The following is a 9,107-nucleotide window of genomic DNA, read 5'->3' as shown; positions in this document are numbered from 1 at the left end:
TCCGTGTGTCCAAGCCCCATGCCTTCACCACAGTCCCTACATAGATGGCACCAGCCACCAAAAGCACATTCCAGAGTCCCTGCTGAGGGGCTACTACACTCAGAGCGGCTACTACATGTCCTCACCAGTCCATGGACATAGAGACTGGCCAGGGGCCATTTGACTTGGTTTCTTGCCCCTATCCAGCCCCTCCCCCAGAGCCACCCCCTCTCACCTCCAATGTGACAGGTGTCCCTCTCGGGCTGAGGCACTGCTCGGGTCCCACTGACCTCAGGCCTCTGCTCCAGCCACTGCCGAGCTCTCACATTTATACCTTAATTTTCCTAAGTGTTGTCCACGTCAGAGAGTCGATTACGCACAAGTCAACTAATGCACCCTTTTTAGCACCACACAGACCATCTCTAATGGGGAAAAGTGTTTTTTGTGCCCCCACAAATTACGGCCCATACCAAACTTTCCCTCTGACTTTGAGGGGGTGAACATAGCCTACTGTTGAACGATTATTCTGAGAAAATAGTGAATAATACTGAGACTCTAGTAATTATATTTACAACAAAATCATGTCTTTGTCCATTCTCCCCAAAACCATGCCTTTTCAAATTCATGTAATTCTGTTTTGTCCACACATAACTTGATTTTACTTTCGAGTAGACAGTCTTAACAATAAGCATTTTTTTTTCCTTAGCGAGGAAATTTGTTCGCTGTCTCCCTTGTCTTCCAATTATCAGAATTTCTCCGTGTGTCTTCCAATTATCAGAATTTTCCCGTGTTTGATTTACACCGGCTGCTGCCGTCCACAAGCAAATTTTGACAGCCAACCCCTGGAGCAACCTCTGTCATGTGTCAAGACAGCCCAATACGGCAGCTGCCTCAGAAAGGTGTGAAGGGAGAGAAAAGAAATGGAGACCTTGGGAGAGCCGTGATGTTTCCAGACTTTTCTAGCTCTGTAGCTAAGTCCTTCCTCAAGAATAGAACAGAGGTGTCTGAGACAGAAGCCCTGGCTTCCCATGCAGCTCGGTAGACTAGTCAAAAGAGCCCCACGTAGAGGTCAGAGACCCGCCTCCTCCTCCATGTCTGTCAGGCACAGCCTCTGTGACCTTTCCAAGCTCCCTCTCCCCTCCAGGCCTCAGTGTCTAGACCTGTGAATAACAATTCTCAAACTTTGTAGAAGTTTCATTTCTTTGGAAATCTATCTAACCATAGTCCACAAAATAGATTTGGAAATGGGCCTTAGTAGTGTGTGTGTGTGTGTGTGTGTGTGTGTGTGTGTGTGTGTGTGTGTGTGCAGTGCCAACTTCTTAGGAAGCTGAGGCAAGAGAATTTACTTGAGTCCAGGAGTTCTAGGCCAGCTTGGGCAACATAGCAAGGCTCCTGCTCAAAAGTAGGTGGGGTAGAGACAGTCAGTTCATCAAGGGCTTGTGATGTGACCATGCGGACCTGAGTTTGGATCCCCTGCATACAAAACATGACAAGAAGAAGCAAGCACCTGTAGTCCCAGCCCTAGGGATGGAGATGGAGGGATCCTTGGAGCTTCTGGCCAGCCAATCTAGCCATGTCAGTGAGTTCCTTTCTCAAAAAATAAGGCAGAGAGAGACTGAGGGAGATACTCAATAGTAACCTCTGGCTTCTACACACATTAACCCTACCACCACCATGTATACACACGCACACTCACATGCACACATACCAATGCACATACATATATATGCATACATACATGCACATACATATACACAAGCACATGCACACATGCACCACACATACACATGCACACACACACATACACACACACACACACACACACACACACACACACTTGTGTAGCTCTAAAGGAAGACAGGGAAGTTAGGGAAGTGGAGACATCTCTCCCGGCTCCTGAGCACCTCTGTGGTTCAGTTTGAAGCAAGAACTTTATGAAAATCTCCTAGCAGTGGTATTTTGCAGCCTTGCTTCCTAGCCTCCACTGAGCCATGTTCTTGCATACAGCAAACATGAGATGTTCCCCACACAGGTGAGGGCTAAGGAACATGTCACCCTGCTGATCACATCTGCACGGAGTGGTCAGGTCAGGCCACAGCTTCAAGAATTAAGAATGAGACGGTAAGTTTAAAATAAGTACCAAATCACAAAACCAAAACCAATAAATGGGCTGATAGGTCCTGGCCACAGACAGGTGGTTGGGACATTTGGGGCTGTTGGGATCCTCAGGGCGATGGGCTCCTGGGCAGGCGAGAATGTTGCAGGAAAGATAAGAGGCGTCCTGGTGAGCTGGGCCTCCTGAGCGGCCAGAGTCTGGCCTGGGTGCAGATGCAAGGCTCATAGAGCTGACTGGGGAAGCAAGGAGAATCCAAGTGTGACCCCAGCCGTGCTAGGCACTGTGATCATGCGTAAGGTACAGGTGTGGCACAGAGTGAGCTCTGCCCGTTGTGAGCTCAGCCCGTTGTGAGCTCAGCATTTGAAGAAGAGGCAACAGAGACCCAGTGAGCCAGTCAGAACCCGTCAGGTATCCGTGCCCAGACTTCCAAATGCAGAGCCCCACACCAAACTGAGGGCTTCCCAGGGTTCCTTCGGCCCCACCGCCGCCTCCCCAACACTGAAGCTAGCATATCACAAGGTCCACTTTGCACTTTTTTCTCTTGGTTCTGGAAATCCCAGTCAGGGCTTTGTGGAAGCTAAGCAGGTGCTCTACCATTGAGCTACTGCACCCCACTCAGTTATTACAGATTTTCAGTCCTTTAGGGATATCATAAGTATATACAGCTGGGCCGCCATTACCGCAGCCCTGTCTCAGAGTGTTACGTACTTCAAACCCCACCCCTTCCATCCGTTCGCCATTCCCTCCCGCGGCCCCAGGCAGAACCCATCTGCTTCCTGTCTTTGCTGAGAATTCCTGTGTATTGAAGTATATGAAGGTATTCCCTAGCATGTCATTGAGACAAACACGGGGGATCCAGCATCAATAGTTTGGTCCCTTTTCTTCTGTTGTATGGCTGTATGACAGCTTGCTTATCCCCTCACCATGAGGGGCGTTTAAGTTCATTAGCTGGAGGCTATATATTAAGAATCACTCTACAGGCCAGGTGGGGGTGGCGCATGCTTTTAATCCCAGCACTTGGGCGGCAGAGGCAGATGGATCTCTGTGAGTTGGAGGCCAGCCTGGGCTACAAAGTGAGTTCCAGGATTAGCCAGGGCTACAAAGAGAAACCCTGTCTCGAAAACACAAAAACAAACAAAAATCACTCTCCAGAGCTGGAGAGAGACGGCTTAGAGGTCAAGAGCGCTGGTTGCTCTTTCAGGGGAGTCCTGTGTGATCTCCAGCGCTCACACAGGACTCACAGGCCTCTGTAACTCTAGTCTCAGGGCATCCAGTGCCCTCTTCTGGCCCTTACAGGCACTGCATGCAAAGGGTGCTCAAACACAAAAATAAGAAAATTAAATTGTAGTTTTTAAAACACACTGCCATGAATCTTTGTAAGGTTTAGTGAGAATGGATACATTCATCGCTCTTGAGGTCTCTAGAAACAGAACTGCTGGACTGTAATAAGAGGACATTTTGAATATTTAAAAAGCTTCCAAGGATGGAATGGCTCAGAGAGCCAAAATGCTTGCTGCACAAGAACCTGGGTTCTATGCCTGGAGCCCATGGTGGGGGCGCAGAACCAATTGCCAGAGCTTGTCCTCTGACCGCAACAGGTTCACTATGACACACGCCTGCTGGCTTATACACACAAATGTGTGTACGCACAAGTCATACACACACAAAAGATCATGGAAGAGGAGGAGAGGGGAGAGGGGAGACTCCCTAACTCTCCTCAAGAACTGAGTTGGTCCCTTTACATTCCCTCCAGGGCAAGGAGCACTGTCTGGCCAGTTCTTAGGTGAGCATCTATTTCCTTCTCTTACAAATTCCCATCATGCCTAGAGGCTCAGCGGGTGCCTTTAATCTCAATACTGAGGCAACCCCCTTCGAGGCTTCAGTGCTCTCTGGATTAGCTGTCCTGAGGGCCAGAGTCTCATTTCTGTCATTATGGGAATGTATGCTCTGTCTCTGCTCTGCATTTGGGCCTTGAGAGGGGCCCAGCTCTTGTCTTCATTGGTGCCTTCAGAGGGCTGTGGGGAGCAGGAGCTTCAATTCCAAAAAGCACACAAAAGTGCTCAAGAATTGGGGGAAAGGGAAGGTCACTTTAAACTAGAAGCGCTTCAGAGACAGGACAGGGAAGAAGCCCAAAACAGGCACACTGGCTTGGGTAGCCAGTGGATTTAGATGAAAAAACATTCTGCCCCGTGTGTGAATCTGGGTAAGGCACTTAATCTCTCTGCATCCCAGTTACTACACTTGCAGGTTGGGGATCATGGCGCCTAACTCCCTAGTGAGGAAGTGGAGACAGGCAGATACAGTTATAGCTAGCCCTGAGCTCAGAAAGCCAGGCAGCATGGTTAGGAGAGCTGGGAGCCATTTTGTTGACAAGCTTTATTTGCTCCTTAGCCCACTAAGAAGATGGAAAGAGAAAGCCAGAAAGTCCTGAGAATGAAAACCCAGCCTCCACCTCTGATTCCCACCACTCTGCTCTGGCTGGCCTCCCCCAGGGCTGGCTCTTTCCCAAGATTCGCTTTTAACCCAGCCTTAATTAGTGATCTCGGCTGTGTCTAGGGTCCCCGGGCTCGAGCTGAAAAAAGAAAGCACCCCAGAGAGAGGCAGGCTCTAAAAGGACCCCAAAGGTTGGGGCAGTGGGGCTGGGCTGAGAGAGGGACAGGCCACACATTTGTGTTGCAAATTTCCAGTGTGTGAGAGCCAGCCATTCAAAGAGGAGGCTGCTGAAAGCTGGCTATGGGAGATGGGGAGCGGGAGCCCGTCAACAAAGGGGGCCTATCTGCGAGCCTCAGACCCAGCTTTGTAAACACTGCTTTCAAGTCTTTCCTGAAGAATGGATGCATTCCCAGCCTGCCCCAGACCACTGTGCAGAGGAGGAGGCCCAGACCCTAGACTCCCCAATTCCCTTGACCCTCCCCCTTGCCCTTTGGGGTCTGTTTATGGAGTCAGCAGTGGCAAGTATCACGTGGGTGCACGTGTGCATTGTTGGAGCCAGGTCCTCGGTGTTGGCTGCTGTGGCCTTTCTGGGTGGCCCCCAGACAGAGTCACGTGACTTCCCTGAGCCTTAGTTTCTTTTTCTGTAAACTAGGCCGGTCAGTCCTCTCTCCTGGTCTGTGAGGTTCTTCCTGAACAGACACGCTTGTGACTGGGTGTGACTCTGAAGCTCTTCTCCAAGGAGGTCACTTGACAAGCTCTCAGTGAAGAGGTGAAGTCAAGCCTTGCCTACTGTTGTTGGCCTCTAACCCCCAGCTTCTTAGCAGATGGTCGTAGAAAGATCACAAAATCAAGGGCCACCTGGGGGCTACAAAGTAAACTCAAGGCCAGCCTAGTTAAGTCTCAAAATAAAAAGTTTAAAGGGTTGGGGTATGGTGAGGCTGGAGATGTAGCTCAGTGATGTGGCACTTGTCTCGAATGCACTGGGCAGTAAGTTCAATAGGTTTGGGTCTCAATGACGGAGTAAGCCCGGGGAGGGGTGGGATGGGGGTGGTGTGTAACACTTCCGGGTTGCTGGGACGTGCTGCCCCTTAAGAAGCAGTTCCAACATTCCCCTTGCTGGAATATCTCAGCCTGTGGCGTGTGGACTGTGGATGTCCACCAGGCAGGCTATAGCGTGAATAGGGTCATGCCATGGGGATGCTGTCCCTACCTCAGCTGCCTCACCCTGCTGAAGACCTTGGACCCATCTCTCCCTGCCCGATCCACCTGGGATTGGATGATTTTATACATGGGGGGCGGGGAGATATGCTTTCTTTCTTTAAGCCTCTCCAGATGCTGGGGACGAAAGCTGATCCATTATTGAGTCTCCAAAGCTTTCTAATCAGAGTATGGTCCGAATAGCAGGTGTATCGGTGGAGAGGAGGGTTTGGTAAAAGAGCAGAATCTCAGGCTCACCATGGGTCGCTAAAATCTTTATTCCAGGGTGCTAAGGCACACGGGATGGTCTCTCTAAAAGCCCCGCAGTTCTGCTTGGGGAGGAGGGTTATAGCTGCAGCCAGCCAGCAGGTGGCGCTGTTCCCTAGTCTTTGGTGGTATCTGGCTTTGTTTCCAACGCCAGAGGCCCCTTGTTCCCTATGAAAGGCTTTGTTCCCTGTGAAATCCAAGGACTAACAAAGCAGGTTCAGGTTGGATCTGCTGTGCCACCCATCACTCTGCCACCCAAGCCCCCTAATCTTTCTCTTCCCAATTCATGCCATGGTTCTTAGCTGTGTTTCCACTTAGGGGAGCCTAGGTATCACCCTAGGCCCTGCCTCAGGACCCACAGCACACCTCAGGAACAAGAGCATGCATCAGGAGGAGGGGGCTTCTCTTGGAATCTCCTGCTCACTGAAGTCTCAGGGTTAGTCTTAGTGGTAATGGGTCCTACAGACACAAAGAGGAAGTTAATTATTTTCCAATCACAGGCAAAACTCAAAGCCCCGTCTGAGTCTCCAGTTCCCAGTGTCCCATGAAACAAAAATCATCAGGGCTACAATATGGCCTCATTCCCCCTCTGGGATTCCACTTTAGTTAAGAGACCCAGTAGCCCACCCAGCACCAATGACCAGACGCAAGGTGTTCACGTTTCCCCTCACAGCCTCAATCTCCCAGCTCAACTTTCCCTCACTCCCAGTCATTTAGTCCAAGATCAGCCCTGCCACGGACAGTCCCATTTACGCCTGGCTTGCTAGTGGCTCTGCTACTAAATTCCAGAAACCTGAATTCATGGCTAGGACCCAGCTTGCTGCTCTAATCCTACCCACCCCAGAGCCAGCAGTGAGCTGTCCTGAATTACTGCACAGGGTGGTGACATATGCCTGCTGGTCATACAGCATACATGACTTTACCACTCAGCAACCTGGATTAGGAATACCTAGAGCTTCTCCTGCAGGATAGAAGAAGCTGAACACTGGAGATGTGGGATGGTGTGTCCGGTCTCACATGGACAATGAGTGGGGCCTGAGTCAGAGCCGGTGTTTGTCTTTCCTGCTAGAACTGTGTGTCCAGCTACAGCACCATAGGCTGATTTTTCTCCAGCCCCACAACAAATAGCAGATTTCCCATGGAGTGGTGCCAGTGGGGTCTCTGTAGATCCTGCCAGGCCTCCGCTGCTGAATGTGGTGAGACTAACCCCGTGGTTCATGGTGGGTGCTGTGAGGGAAGATGACTCTGTGCATTCCACACACATTTACTGCCAAACCTGACGAGCAGAGTTTGACCCCGGCCCCACAAGGTGAGAGGAGAGAACCGACGCCCAAAAGTTTTCTCTGACTTCAATAAAGGTCATAAAAAGGTTTAAAAGAGTGACTTTTCTGATTAACATCAGAACGTTTTATGATGTAGTGATTTTGTGAAGCCCATAGACCCAGATTCTGACCCAGTTTACAGCTCCCTCAGGTTGGTGATGGTCTCTCATATAAACAAGCCTTCCAGAACGCAGATCAATGAGAAGTCAGCACTAGCTGACGGTGTGTTTCTCTTCCCTTCCTGCTTTCATCCATTCTTAGATAATCTTCCCATCAGACAACACCCACTGGGGTGAAGCACCATGCTTGGTGGTCAGGAACCAAGAAAGAATAAGACACAATCAAATGAACTGGTATTTACGGAGCACTGCTCTGTGCTCTGCTTTGCCGAGGGGCCCTGGTGTTCCGGGGCTCGCTCTGGTAGAGATGCCGCTCCAGACGGGAAGGCAAGCAGAGAACTTGCTCCCGGTGCGATGCGCACGTCTATGACAGAGGTGTGTTTAGGTGCTATTAGAGCAGAGTGGGTGCAGGTTCCCTCTGTCAGCCTGCACAAAGGGCTCTGTGAAGGACATGACATTGACAGCAGGCCTCAGAGAAAAGTCAGAAATCAGCCCAGCACGAGTGACAGCCAGGGGCCATGACATCTACTGTGGCTGAAGGGAGGGATCTTTTGTGAATGGAGTGTGTGTGTGTGTGTGTGTGTGTGTGTGTGTGTGTGTGTGTGTAGAGGTTCCTGTGTGTTGCAGAAGCATGTACACATGTGTGCAAAGGCAAAAGCCAGAGGTCAACATCAGGTGTTTTTCTCAGTCACTACTCCACTTTTACTTTTTAAAATATAGGCTTAAGAAGCTAGAGGGGCACGGTGGCCCACGCCTTTAGTCCCAGCACTCAGGAGGCAGAGGCAGGTGGATCTTTATGAGTTTCAGGTCAGCCTGGTCTACAGAGTGAGTTCTTGGGTAGAGAGATGCTGTCTCAAAAGTATATTTTTTATGTGTATGCCTATGTGCCTGGGTGTATGTATGTGCACCATGTGTGTGTATGTACCTGTGGAGGCAAGAAAAGGGCACTGGATCCCCTGGAGTTAGTTACATATGGCTGAGAATCAATGCAGGTGCTAGGTAGGAACTGAACCCAAGTCCTCTGCAAGAGGAACAAGCGCTCTCTAGGCTCTCTACTTTATTTTCCAAGACATTCTCTCACAGAACCTGGAGCTCACTAATTCCACTGGACTGACTGGTCAGCAAGCCCCAGGTTCCTTCTATCTTTGTCTCTCCAGCACCAGAATTATATAGCATGCTTCTATGCTGGACTTTAACACAGATTCTGGACCTCTGAGCTCTGGTCTTCCAACTTACGCAGCTAATTACCAACTGAGCCCCGTGTCCTCAGGTCCTCTGTGTGCTTTTTTTTTCTTCTTCTGAAAAATCAGTTTGGTTTATTGAGACTTTCAAATATGCTAGAATATTTGAAGGTAGTGGGATGAACTCTCCAGAAATCATCCCTATTGTCCTGGTCCTCACTGAACAGATCTCAGGTGTGACAAATGCTGCTGAGAGCCGGAGGCACTGCTGAGGATGTTAGTTCAGTCTTCAGGATGCTGCACGGGTTCTGGGAAGATGCCATGAGGAAGAGAAGCTTTACGCTGAAATCCAAAATAGAGGAAAACAGAATAAAAGAACACCCCTGCTGAAAAGTGATGGCCAGTGTGGTTTATCCAGGAAGTCTACTAGCCAAATTGTCTCATCTACTCCCTACACTAATGCATATGTGTGTGCTACATGCACACATACATC

Source organism: Onychomys torridus, chromosome 4 (genome assembly GCF_903995425.1).
Source record: "Onychomys torridus chromosome 4, mOncTor1.1, whole genome shotgun sequence".
NCBI classification, from domain to species: Eukaryota; Metazoa; Chordata; class Mammalia; order Rodentia; family Cricetidae; genus Onychomys; species Onychomys torridus.
Note: the sequence above shows the minus strand (reverse complement) of the source record.